Below are 15044 nucleotides of genomic sequence, written 5' to 3' on the forward strand. Positions count from 1 at the left end.
GGGTCACTCAACTTGCCTTTCCAGGCGCCCACCCGGGGGAAGGGACTCACCCGAGCCTCTCTAGGCGGCGCGCGGGGTCTCTGTGGGGGGACGCCGCTCAAGGAAACAGAGACTCACCCGAGCCTCTCTAGGCAGTGCGCGGAATCTCCCGGGGGGGGGGGGGGGGACACACCGCTCAAGGAAACAGAGACTCACCCAAGCCTCTCTAGGTGGCGCGCGGGGTCTCTGGGGGGGGGGACGCCGCTCAAGGAGACAGAGACTCACCCGAGCCTCTCTAGGCGGCGCGCGGGGTCTCCGGGGGGGGCGCTGCTCAAGGAGACAGTATTGTGGGTTTTTCTACGTGTTGTGGTTGTATTCATTGGCAAAATGATGTGCACAGCTGCTCCACTTTGCTATGTGGCCATGCTCCTCTGGCTCCTCCCTTTCTGGGCGAAAAAACTCACCTCCAGGTAAGGCTAACCGTCTGCAGATGAAGCTACACACAGGAAATCAGGCCCGCAGATGCCGCACAGAAGACAGTCAGGAGAGATGTGCCAGGCTTCAGCGTTCCATCAGATTTCTGGTGATGGGAATTTAACTTTAATTCCTGCACTATCTCTTCAGCATCCTGAACTTGATTATTAAGTGAATACTAACTCCAGGAAAAACAACCAGTCGTTGTTTAATCATTTTATCTCCTTTGTTCTGGCTCTAAGGCTAGTCCCAGTGATCCCTCTCCTGGCATTCTGATTCTCAGGAATCACAGGCCACATCTAAGTGGGCTTGGGGTGGAGACCCATGACACTGGGAATCAAACTCTGACCCTCAACCTATTAGGCAAATAACCTACCATATTTGGCTCTTAATTTTATTTCTTATTTATTTGTGAATAATTTGGGCCCCATTCAGCAGTGCTCAAGAGTCTCTCCTAGTTTTGGGTTAGAGGGTTGCTCCTTGTGGTGTTGGGAATCAAACCCAGCCCTTCTCGCAATGAAATTGCTCAGTATATTTTCCTGTCTTTCTAAGAGGGATGTAAGAGTGATTCATGGCTATGTGGTTAATATCTATCCTTTCTCAGAAACTCAGAAAGCACAAATAAAGATTCTTCAAAAGGAACCCTAGGGTAACATTGGGCCATGCCAATGTTGTGAGGTAAACAGAAATCCTTTCCCAAGTGTTCTAACATGTTGAACTTGTGTGTTTCCAAGTTTCAGGCTTAAAGACCCATTAAACAATCTGAAAAGAAGGAACACTGCCCAAAGGGGAAAGAGACATTTGCTAAACTCCTCTAACCTTCTCCAACAATGAATTATATTGAAGCAAGCACTCCTAGTACCTTCTTCAGTGGGCGATTCTTGGTGTGGGCCCCCATGGAGGTAAAGAGAAGAAAGAACATGGGACCGGAGTGGTGGTGCAAGGGGTAAGGTGTGTCTGCCTTGCCCATGCTAGCCTAGGATGGACTGAGGTTCAATCCCCCAGTTTCCCATATGTTTTCCCAAGCCAGGAGCGATTTCTGAGAGAATAGCCAGGAGTAATCCCGAGCGTCGCCGGGTATGCCCCCCCCCCCCAAAAAAAAAAAAAAGAAAGAAAGAAAGAACAGGAACTTGAACCAACCTGGCAACACAGGGGAAGTGAGTAACTGAAATGAAACAGGGTGTGTGTGTGTTTGTGTGTGTGTGTGTGTGAGAGAGAGAGAGAGAGACAGAGACAGAGACAGAGAGACAGAGAGAAAGAGAGAAAGAGAGAAAGAGAGAAAGGAGAGAGAGAAATGAGAGAGAGAGGAAGAGAGAGAGAGACAGAAATACATACCACATACATAAAGAGTGAGAGAGAGATGTAAGGTTTAAGGAACAGGTGAGATTTAAATTCGCTTTTCTTTGAGCAAAATGGGTTAAGTTGATGTACAAGATGTAAGACTGGAATCAGTAAAATAGTGAAAAGCCTTATTTGAATTAATGGAGAATTATGGCAATTAGGACATAATGATGTTATAAACTTGAGCCTGCTTTCTATAGAGAGTCATTAGAGTGATTTCCTTGGTGTTAGTGAAAAGGTGAAAAGTGTCCTCCAGATGTTTGGGTATACCCTTGCCTGAAGCTACACCCTCCCAGGAATCCCTTTGCTCTCCTTCCAGGCAGGTCACCCTGGAAAGCTATAGTCTTATAGGCCTCTTTACCTGTGCTTTGTTCAGTGGCTTCACAGGTCAAGTATCTAAGGTGATGAGGCCAGTATTGGAGAAAATGTTACCTCACACATGCTTATATTTTGTTTATTTGTTTTGGGGCCACTTCTGGTGGTGCTCAGGAGTTACACCTGGTTCTGCACTCAGAATCACTCTTTACAGGCTCCAGAAACCAAATGGATTGCTGGGGATCAAACCAGGTCAGCCATGTGCAAGGCAAACACCCTAACCACTCTGCTATCATTCTGACACATGCTGATTATTGGTGGCACCAATGGTAAAGAAACAGTGGTTGAGGTCAGTGTTGGAGGGAAATTTAGTTTAAACACTAAAGCCTCTGGTGTGTTTCTTCACCTCTTCTGATTGGATCTGCAGAAACAGTTGAGTGAGGCCTAGTAGTTCTTTTCTTCAAGAACATTGGACCATTCCTAAGATGAGCACATCACACTTCCCTTCTGAGACTAGGGCTGTGCTGGGAATCAGTTCACCTCCATCTGAAGGCCTGTATGTACAGGGTGAGCCCACACTTCAGGCCACTCTCTAGTCTAGGCTGAAGAAGTGGTTTTCCAGAATATACCAGAGAGGCCTTCCAAAGCCTGCTTACTCTGGACAGTGGTTTGTTTCAAATTCAGATCAGTTGAGGACTGATCAAGTTCAAGAAAATACTTACACTTTCTCAACTACTTAGAAAACTGTAAATAGAGGGTAACTACTCAGTTTAGGTAGCACCTAAAGAACTCTATATGGCAGGCAATTGTTTCATTACAAAACATCTGTATTTGTATCTACAAAGCACCTAGCTCAAATGGATACCCTCTTGCTGCATTATTTTTTAAATCTTTGTGGATTACTCATACATATGTAACATGTTTACATAATTTATTTTGTACAATAAATTTGCATATGTAGAGAGAATCAACAATGAATATCTATATTTATAGATTTTTATATATGTGTAATTTGTTCTCTACAGTACCACTAACCTATCAAATGTGTGACTGATTGCTCAACTTGCCCAAGACAAAAACCAGAGAAATAAGGGCAATATCCTCATTGCCCTTACAATTGAAGATTATTCAGAGGCCTGGCTCAGCTCTTCCCAATAGTCTTTCCCATGTGAAATCTGCACTAGAAAATGCTCAGTGTCTTTCTCATCCCCCCATCATCATATTTGGTGTATTTGAGTCTCACCCTCACATTGTTTTCTTACATGATTTTCAGTCTCAAATGGTTCCCTCCTGGAATAAAACCATAAGCAAAAGCATCTTAATCCCCAGTGGATATGAACTGTGAATCAGATCAGGTACAAGAACATGAGTAGAAAGTGGATAAGAAGACTAGGCATCTCCAGGGAGTCACACAAGAAATGCTGAAGCATCCTTAGCATCTCACCACACCAGCCAAAAAGCCACACTACTGTTTGGACATGTTTGGACAGGTCTCCTCTATATCCTCAGGGTCCTAGTTTGTGGCTTAGTAACTAATATGTGAGACCTTTAGAAAATAAAAGACATAAAGAAATTGTGCATATGAACTCTGAAATAGTGGGGTGTTATTTTATCCCTTAGGGGATGGAGGCAGAGGACATTATTCTGTAGAGATATCCATTTGTTGAAACTTCCTAATTAAAAATGGTTCTCAGTCCTGTGTTAGGGCTAGTACCTGTTTATTAGATAATTTTTTAAGTTGTTAAAGTAGGATTCCTGCTGTGTGCTTTAGCACATGTTAGATATTGTGACTGCCTTTGCTCTGTTTTGTTGTGTGCTAGAACTTGAACCATTTCACTCACAAGCTCCCTGAGGGCTCTTCTTCAGAGGTGAGCTGTTCCTGCCCATGAAGGGTGAAACTAGAGGAGCACAGCTGCTCCACTTCGCTTTACGGCTGCACATATCTCCTAGCCAATGAACCCTAGCACAACATGAAGAAAACACCACTCCACAAGCGTGACAATGGGGAAGAAATGCAAGCCAAAATCATGCCTAGAGAATGAAGATGGCATCATAAGATAACCTGAAAAGTCCCAAGCACTTATTTAACCTCTAAGATAAGGAATTTAGAGAAGAAATATGGAGGATATTCATAGAACTCAAGCTTAATGAGCCACAAATAAGAGTCAAGATGATATGAAAATAGAAATCGGGAAACTCCAAACTGAAATAACAGTTCTGAAAAACTTGGTAGGTGAAATGAAAACCCCACTGGAAAGCCTCTCTAACAGAAACAGCAGCTGAGGACTGAATCAGTGAGATATAAGATGAGATATTTAACAACTTTAAACAACAGAAGAGATTGGAAAAAAGTCTTAATGCAGACAACCAGACAATGGAAAAATCCTCAAAGAATGTGAAAATATAAAAATAGAAGTCTTTGATAAACTCACCAGAAACAATATAAGAATCATTGGAGTCGCAGTAATCTAGGAAGAAAATCCCCAGGAAGAATCAATAGTCAAGGACATCATTGCAGGGAAACTCCCAGAGCTAAAGAGTGTATTCAACCAAATCTTGCTTGCCAGAAGAATACCAGCTAAAAGAGACCCAAAGTGAAGCACCCCAAGACACATCCTAGTCACAATGAGGCATCCCACAGATAGGGATAGAATGTTGAAAGCAGCAAGATCAAAAAGGGAAATTACCACCGTAGCATCCTTCTACTTCTTTCCTCTGGAATTCCAGGGCTACCCCTGGGTCACACGCCCAGGGGGCCAGTGAGGTGGATCCCAACAGGAGTTTAAAGGAGACCCCAGGCTCTCCCCATTTCCCACCCAGCTCCGGAGGGAGGGTTTGTGTGTGGGTGGTGAATTTCCGGGTTTCCACTTCTTGAATGATCTCTTTCCTTCCTGGGAGCTGGGAGTATTTGCCAGACTGGGAAATGGATGCTCAAGAGCACAAGAGTCACAGGCAACTTTCCTTCCTTCCTCTGTCCATTCTGAAACCATGCAGGGACACTATTATAGAAAAATTATTTTCTAATATCTAAAAGTATAATAATGTCTAAAAGTATAAACAATTATTTGGATATCATTGTGTTTAATCTGATTGTCATATATAGAATATCTATGTTGTATACTTTCCTTACCACCTTGGCTCACCACCCAGAAGCTCATTTTCTGTCCTTTTCTCCCTCACCCCCTCCACCTATTACCCTACATTTAACCATTTTTACTCCCAGTTCTTGGTTCCCCATGAGGCACATTATTATCCCCACCCAAGCTAGCTGCCAACCAGCTACCATAGTGAAAAAATAGATTCTCGGGCTGAAAAGAAATCAATACTCTGTTCCTACTTATTTACTCTCAGCAGTCGCCTGTCCTCCACCCTTCTTCATTGTGTAACTGTGGTTGCTACCATACTAGGTTTCTTATTAATTTCCACTCAAAGGCATTTTCCGATATGGAACTGCTAGGAGTCATTTTGCAGACTCCAGCAGGCCAAATCACAGACCAAAGTGGCATCCAGGATTCAGCACTCTCTTCCTGACTATTTTTTTTTTTTGTGGTTTTTGGGTCACACCCGGCAGTGCTCAGGGGTTATTCCTGGCTCCGTGCTCAGAAATTGCTCCTGGCAGGCACGGGGGACCATATGGGACGCCGGGATTCGAACCGATGACCTTCTGCATGAAAGGCAAACGCCTTACCTCCATGCTATCTCTCCGGCCCCTCTTCCTGACTATTTTTAATGACATAAAAGGGACATGCATATATGAATATCCTAGATGTATTCCCTTAGCAGCTATAACTCTTATTAAAACCCCCCTATACAGTGACAATTGTGCCCACTGTTTTTTGTTTGTTTTTCTTTGTGATCAACAAGGAATTATGGTAAAAGAGTCTTTTGTTTTAGAATTTATGTTAGAACCAAGTTAAGGGGATTGTTGGACTTGTTCCCTCAGCTCCCCAGAGGTATCAATAATACATTATGGCATTGTTCCTCTTTTGTATAGGCACAATAAAATGGAAAAATACTACATATGCAAACAAGTTATTATCTAACAGATATAGGAACACAAATTTTGTAATGCAGTTAGGTCTTATATTCTGAACACTGGCATAATGACTTGGCTCAGGCCTCCAAAAATGAGCATTTCTCATACACCCTTGAACCATTGACCATCTATGTAAATGACCACAATTGTCTACAACATCACCAGAAGGCAAATCTCTACCAGAGGAGACCCTGCCACTACCCTGGCATTGACTTTACTTCCAAGGAGCGTTCCCTTGACACCCAGATGACTCAGTGACAGCAGCAACTTGCTTGCAGGGCAAGACATTCTGCATCTGGTGGTGAGGTAAAACAGGAGGACTCTCCACATCCTGACTTCAACGAAACACAGAAACCAGAAACTTTACAGAAACCGGACAACAACAACAGCTAATGTGTGAAAAAAATTTTGCCACAGAGAATGACTCAGGGATGGACAACCTAGTATGCCTGGAGTCCAGAGTCAGTCTTATGCCAGAGAACTTTAAGGATAAGTTCTTTTTGTATTTAGGACAAGACTTTTTTTCCTCCATTTTACCCATATTTTGCTGGGCCTATGCAAACAATAACACTTGCCACTCTCATACCGTTATTGCTGTATATTTAAACTCTTATCCTTTTTTTTTTTTTAAAAGAAGAGCTTACTAAAATTTCTGCTAGTGCTTCAATGAACTCATTGTGAATCAATAGTTTTCTTTCTTTCTTTTTTTTTTTTTTTTTTTTCTTTTTAGTTTTTCGGGCCACACCGTTTGATGCTCAGGGGTTATGCCTGGCTAAGTGCTAAGAAATTGCCCCTGGCTTAGGGGGACCATATGGGATACCGGGGGATCGAACTGCGGTCTTTCCTTGGCTAGCACTTGCAAGGCAGACACTTTACCTCTAGCGCCACCTCGCTGGCCTCGAGTCAATAGTTTTCAAAAATATTCTTTCCTTTATCTGCCATCTCTTTAGTTTTTCATTCAACTTTCTATTAAAAATGCTGCTTTTGGTCTTCCTAAAATTGTATTATTATCAGTTATGTCAACAATGTAATGCATTTTCTTTAATTAAATTAAATTTAAAAAAAAAGGGAAATTACATTCAAAAGAGCATGCTTAAGATTTACAGCAGATATGTCACAAGAAACCCTTAAGGCCAGAAGGCAGTGGTGGGATATAGTGACAAAACTCAATGAAATAAAGACTTCACTTAGAACTGTACCCAGGAGCCTGGAGTTATAACACAGCAGTAAGGCGTTTTTGCCTTGCACACAGCTGATGCAGGATGGATAGTGGTTTGAATCCCAGCATTTCTGAGCACAGAGCCAAGAGTAACCCCTGAGCGCCACCTGGTGTGACCCCCCCAAAAAAAGAATACTGTACCCAAGCAGATTAACTTTCAGATTTGAAGGAAGTATACACAGCTTCATGGATAAACAGCAGCTCAGATATTTTACATACCCAAAACCAACATTAAAAGAAAAATTGAAAGGTCTAATTTAAGACAGGACAGACCAAGAGACACACAAAAGTTCTACATAAAGATGATGCTAAATCCCATGACAATTATCTATCACAACATTAATGGACTAAATGTCCCAGATAAAAGATGAAGAATGGCAATATGGGCTGTCCTATGAGTTCAAAAAGAGCTAAAGTCATCTGTTCCTTTTTATTGCAATACTTTTCTGTTATGGGTATACCCAATGCCATCAAAACTAATAACAGTCCAGCTTACACCAGTAAAACCATTCAATTATTTTGCAAAGAATGACAAACATATCACTGGTATCCTCTATAATCCTAAAGGACAAGTCATTTTTGAACATGCTCATAGAGCTCTCAAAACTCAATTATTAAAAAAAAAAAAACAGAAAAAGGATATGCCTCCACTTAATTTCCTATCATTAACATTATTTTCTTTAAATTTTTAAAATTTACCTCAAGGAGAACCCCTTACAGCTGCTATTAGACACTATAAGGAAGATATACAGACTCAGAAAACAATTAATTCACAATTAATTAAAAACAATTAATTATAGGTAAAATTTGATAAAGATTGAGTCACAGGCAATCTAATCATTCAAGAAAAAGGCTATGCTTATATTTCTACAGAGGACAGTGCCAAAAAGAAACTCTGGGTTCCTTTATGCCCCGTCAGAAGTCAACATCTAAGAAACTCAGAAAGGCCTTTAAGAAACCATGTAAAGGATCCTCTCATTTCCAAGAAGTTCAGCTGCATTTTACTTTTGTAAAGGAATCATAATACAATTATTAATTTTTTGACCCAATAGTAATCCAATTTTGTCATTTTATCTATCTTCTATTTGGTAGGTATAAAAAAGTGAAACTCTGGTAACCCCACAATACTCCATTTCACCAGAAAGTAGTCAGATGGTCTTGTTGTCCCAGTTCCTAAAAGATGAAAATTTTCACTTCTTAAAAAAAAAGGTACTTATTAGTTTAGGATTTTTTGGTATAGGTTTTAACAACCTCCTTCACCTGGGTCACCTTTAAAATAATACTTTTTGTTATGTTTCAGTTTTTGATGTTTCAAGTATTCTCTCTTTTAGGCTATTTTCTGATCCTATTTATTTTGGTTTCTTCTACAGATATTAAATAGCTTTTCTTTTTGTTTTACATTTTTACAACATGTTGCTGTTTTTATTGTTCCTAAAAATAAGTTTTCATTTCTTTACTAGTCCTTGGGAATGGCGAGCCAAACCTCCTTATTAGGAGTAAAAGAACAGCTGCTTGTGGGGCTGGAGCGATAGCATGGAGGTAGGGCATCTACCTTGCATGCAGAAGGTCAGTGGTTCGAATCCCGGCATCCCATATGGTCCCCTGAGCCTGCCAGGAGCGATTTCTGAGTGTGGTGCCAGGAGTAACCCCTGAGTGCTGCCGGGTGTGACCCAAAAACCAAAAAAAAAAAAAAAAAAAAAAAAAAAGAACAGCTGCTTGCAAACATACTACCACCTACTTGAATTGGCTTCTTCTGCTAGGGTCCTGTTGAGGACCTGATTACTTTGATCTGCAGAGAACCACTGACTTCCTGACTGTCCTGTGTGAATATATTTCATTATCATCTGAAATCCTTTGGATCTGGCCTACCTACAACTTGATCAACAGTGTAGAACAATACTTGGATACTGTTTTTTACTCCTAGCTCCCACAATTTTTCCCTATGAAAAAAAGAGGAGATATAAGGAAACAGAGGCTCTTGGCCTGCCATAAATGTACTACTGTGCCTTTAAGGTGGAGATGTCAGGTACCAGAAGTGCCCTCCCTAAAAACTTGCAGGATTACAGTTGACCTGAAGTTTATAAAGCCCTGGGCTAGGGAGAGCGAGGAGATTCTGCTGCTGCTAGCCCCTGCCAAATTATTCTTGCTGGATGGTCACTGCAGAATTACTGGACAAACTGTTTACAAGACTCAGGCTCCTGCTAACATTTGCTATCTCTCTTCTACTGCTCTGTGCCTAACAGTAGCACCCAGGGTCTTTATCAGAACAAATGTGATTGCTATCTACATTCAGTGTGTTCAAGTCTTACCCCTGGCTCTCTGCTCAGGGATTACTCCTGGCAGGTTTAGAGAGATCATATGGTGTGTCAGGGATTGAACCTGGGCTGCCTACAGACAAGGCAAGTGCCCAACCTGCTGCACTATCACTCTTGCCCAGGACAAAAGCCTTCAAATGGCTCTATCTTGGCCCAGCCAGAGCCAACAGAACATAAGAAGGTATCTTGTCTCAAAGATATTTGGGCACATTCTCTAAGCTATAGGCCTCAAGATACTTTGCTTAGCTTTTTCTTAAGCCTAGAGTAGGGATCCTCAAACATTTTAAACAAGGAGCCAGTCACTGTCACTCAGACTATAGTTTATTTAAAAAAAAAAAGTATGAACAAATTCCTATGCACACTAAAGATATCTTATTTTAAAGAAAAAAAAGGATGAACAAAAACAATATTTAAAATTAAGAACAAATAAAGTTAAATAGGGACCGGAGTGGTAGCACAGTGGTAGCATGTTTGCCTTGCAAGCACTGACCCAGGACCAATGGTGGTTCTAATCCCATATGGTCCCCCGTGCCTGCCAGGAGTGATTTCTGAGCAGAGAGCCAGGAGTAACCCCTGAGTGTCGCTGGGTGTGGCCCAAAAACAAAAACAAAAACCCAAAAAATAAAGTTAAATAAACAAACTTACCATTATTTTAATGGGAACTATGGGCTTGCTTTTGGCAAATGAGATGGTCAATATCTAGTCCATATTTGTCATGGCTAGTTGTAATAAGTGATGCAAGTGTGCTTCAGTTAGTCTGGATCTAGTTGGAGATTTCAGATGTTTCATTCTGAAAAATCTTTGTTCACTGACAATAGTATGCCAAAGATGGTTGCCATTTTGAGTACATAATTCCTGAGATTAAGATATATATCAGAGGGGAGAGATGAGTAGAAATTAGGAAGGCTGCTTGTCTTGAATGTGCCTTTCAGAGAGTCACAATTCTGCACCTGGTGGGCTGGATAAATGTCTTTGGTATGCTGTATGTCACCTGCGGGCCATAGTTGGAGGACCCCTGGCCTAGAATCCCAATTTTTCAAGAGGAAAATAGAAAGTACAAAGTTGTACAAAGTTTTGACACTTGCAATTCAGATTTTTTTTTCTTGGGATGCTTAAACATCCTTCCAGTGATTTCTTCTATGTATCTCAGTTGATCCTCCCTATGTGTCCCATTATGCACATAATTAAAGGGATTCAAATTCCAACTTTCTGATATTGAGAGGCTGGTTTCTTTATAACACCAATGGGCCTTTTTCCCAACACTCCTGGGATATCCTGCCAAGTAATTGAATTCTGACTCTCATTACCACTTCCACCAGTAAAGGACTTAATTGCACCAGACACAGATAGCTCTGTAACTCTTGACTGACAGGTCATATATCAGGAGTGCCCCAGACCCCATCCTTGGGTTAGATTTAGTTGCAGAATCTCTCATCACAGGTATACATCAAAGGCTAGTCCAGTTAACAGAAGTGATCTGGTGGCATTAGGGATAGGAAAGGGCACTGCCCTCCCATACCTTCAGAGCACATGTGCCAAGTCACCTGCTCACACACATGGATATTGCCATGCCTGGCCCTTTAGGCTCTCTTAAGAGAATTGTCATCACTGAGAAAATCATTGGCCTATTGATGACTGTTGCAGGTTCTCCTCCCAAGAAATTAGTCACATGCCTGAAAGTGCCAACCTAGCTATTCCTGGGCTCTGGCTCTGGCAGCCAGACATCAACCTTTGATGCTCTCTAAAGTAAAGGTATCCATGCCTTTACTTTAAGTGAAACCCAAGTAGTGCTGGAAAGCACCTTTGATGAATACTAAGAGTCTCATTTCACTTTTCTTGATCTGATGTGGATATAAAGAAATAAAGACAAAAACCCCTGATCTGATCAAAGGTGTTTTCATTGTCTTGTTGCTTAGGAAATTTCTAGGGTTCAAGGAGTTGAACAAAAATTTACTCTGCATTCCCAAGTCTCATTTGCTGTTTCATAGAGCAGGCTGACAGTTGCCGTCACCACACAATCTGTTCTGTTCTTTCCCTTTGCCCACAGACATCACGACACCCCTGAGAAAATGACAACATCTCCAAGATGCTGCCGGCAGAGGCCACCAAATGTTAGGTGTTTGGATGCTGCATAATGGATTCATTAGTGTCTGAAAAGGAAGCAAGGAGGGCTGGAGGGGAAGTGCGGAGATTTGAGATGATTGCTTTGCACATGGCTTTATCCAGCAGTACCTGGCCCACAGTTGACTAAAAATTAGGGGAAGAGGTCCCCAGGCCTTTTGTTTGTTTCTTTGTTTTTGGGCCACATCTGGTGGTGCTCAGGGCTTACTACTGGCTCTGCACTCATTCTGGGGGAACCATCTAGGATATCAGGGATTGAACGTGGGTTCACCATGTGCATGGAAAATGCCCTACCCGATGTGCTATTTCTCTGGCCCCTCCCATGCCTCTTAAAAAAAAAAAAACTCCTTTAAACTGTAAGTGCAGACCTAAATAAGGAGCTGATTACTCTGAACAAGAACTATATACAGGGGGCCCGGAGAGATAGCTCAGCAGCGTTTGCCTTGCAAGCAGCCGATCCAGGACCAAAGGTGGTTGGTTTGAATCCCGGTATCCCATATGGTCCCCAGTGCCTGCCAGGAGCTATTTCTGAGAAGACAGCCAGGAGTAACCCCTGAGCACTGCCGGGTGTGGCCCAACAACCAAAAAAAAAAAAAAAAAAGAACTATATACAGAAAGAGGATACATGGCACCCCTTATTGAAAATAGTGCAAACCACAGTACCAAAAAGGAAAGAGAGAGTGAGACAGAAGCAAAATGCCTGTCCCAGAGACAGGCAGGGTTGGAGCAGGGAGGGAAATGAGGGACATTGGTGGCAGAAAAGTTTCACTGATGAAGGGCAGTGTACATTCTATGACTGCAACACAACTATGAACATTTCTGTAACCATGGGGCTTAAATAAAGGAATTATTATTCACATGAACATTATTTAGGTTTTGGGGCCACATTTGGTGGCATTCAGGGGTTACTCCTGGCTCTGTGTTCAGAAATCTCTCCCAGCCAACTCAGGGGACAATGTAGGATGCCAGGAATCAAACCTGGGTCTGTCCAGGTTTGCCATATGCAAGGCAAATGCCCTAGCATTGTGCTATTGCTCCAAACCCTTAAACCTCTCCTTAACATTATCCACCAAAGTCATATCAAAATGGATTAAAGACCTTGACATTAGACCTGAAACTAAAATACAGAGAGGAAAACATAGGTAGAACATTCCATAACATTGATGCTAAAGTCATCTTCAAGGATGAAACATCACTGGCCAAACAAGTGGAAACAAAGATTAACAAATAATATTATCTTAAACTCAGAAGCTCCTGGACGTCAAAGGAAATAGTGGCTAAGATGCAAAGGCTCCCAACGGAATGGGAGAAATTTTCATCCAATACTCATCAGATAAGGGGTTAATAGCTAAGACATGATTCTACCTTTTTGGAAAACAATATGGACATTTCTCAAAAAGCTAGAAATTGAGCCTCCAATAACCCTGCAATACCACTCCTAGGGACACACCTCAGGAATACAAAAATACAATACAAAAATGACTTCTGCATTCCTATGTTCAGTATTATTTACAATAGTTGGAATCTGAGGAAAAAAAAAACCCAAGTGCCTGCAACAGATGTCTAAAGAAACTATGGTACATCTACACAATAGAATACTATGCAGCCATTAGGAAAAATGAAGTCGTGAAGTTTGCTTATACATTGATGGAGTTGGAGACTATTATGCTGAGTGAAATGAGCTAGAGGAAAGGAGATAGACCTAGAATAATCTCACTCTTTTGAGGGATATAAGGGAAAAAAAAAGACAGAATAGTAATAATACCCAGGGACAACAGAGACAAAGGTCAGGAGACCCAGCCCAGGGTAGAAAGCTCACCACTAAGAGTGGTGAGTGTAGCTAGAATAGATAAGGGTATACTAGGACCATTATAAATGGAACCGATCACTCTGGACAAGAACTCAGTGCTCAAAATGGAGAAACTAACAGACAAGGCATACTTCCAATCATTAACAATAATGCAAACCACAGTGTCAAGAAGAAAAAGAAAGAAAGAAAGAAAGAAAAGAAAGTAAGTAAGTAAGAAAGAAAGAAAGAAAGAAAGAAAGAGAAAGAAAGAAAGAAGAAAGAAGAAAAAGAAAGAAGAAAGAAGAAAAAAAGAAAGAAAGAAAGAGAGAGAGAGAGAAAGAAAGAAAGAAAGAAGAAAGAAAGAAAGAAAGAAAGAAAAGAAAGAAAGAAAGAAAGAAAGAAGAAAGAAAGAAAGAAAGAAAGAAAGAAGAAAGAGAAAGAAAGAAAGAAAGAAAGAAGAAAGAAAGAGAGAGAGAGAGAAAGAAAAGAAAGAAAGAAAGAAAGAAAGAAAGAAAGGAAGGAAGAAAGAAAGAAAGAAAGAAAGAAAGAAAGAAAGAAAGAAAGAAAGAAAAGAAAAGAAAAGAAAAGAAAAGAAAAGAAAGAAGAAAAGCAATTTGCCTGCCCTAGAGCAAAGCATGAGTGGAGTGCATGAGTCGGGGGTGGAAAGGAAACAGGAGACATTGGTGTGGGAAGGGTGTACTGGTGAAGGATGTACATTGTATGACTGAAACTCAACAATGAACAATTTTGTAACCATGGTGCTTAAATAAAATTTAAAAAATCTCTTTAAAAAATAATTTCTATTTAAAGCTTATTGCTCTCTGTTTTTTGGACCACAGCCAACTTTGTTTATTTCTGGCTTTCTGCCTAGTGATCACTCCTGGCAGGGCTCAGAAGACCATTTGTAGTGCAGGTAAAAGACATGGGCCAGCTGTATGCAAGACAGTCTCCTTCCTTTATTCCTATATGTGAACATAATATTTTAAAATCATTTTCTTGAGGTACCAGGATTTAAAATACTGCTAATTTTACTTTTCCATAATTCTAATATCAGACCCAACATCAGAAAACCCTCTTTCTTGCACCAGTGTCCCAAAGACCACCCTGCATCCCACACATGTAAACTCAGTTCATTAGACCAAATGTCTTGTTCCCATGACTTTGCTAATACCTCGATATTTTTTATTTCGCATTTGAGATAACCCCCCCACCCTGAATTGTGGAGATGGTGACACCTACACACTCTAGACAATAGAGCTAATCTCCTGAAATTCCACACATAAGTAACTCAATAGTAACTTGATATGTTTTCCCAGACCTCTTGGACACTGCTTTGGAGACCTTCTCACACCCCAGCTAGAGTCAGAAGGTCCCAAATAGACCATCTGTTGGGCCACCAACAGCACGTGCTCCCTTACTTGGTAGAATTTTCAAAGGCAGAGACTGAATCTAACA

This window comes from Suncus etruscus, chromosome 11 (genome assembly GCF_024139225.1).
Source record: "Suncus etruscus isolate mSunEtr1 chromosome 11, mSunEtr1.pri.cur, whole genome shotgun sequence".
Lineage (NCBI taxonomy): Eukaryota > Metazoa > Chordata > Mammalia > Eulipotyphla > Soricidae > Suncus > Suncus etruscus.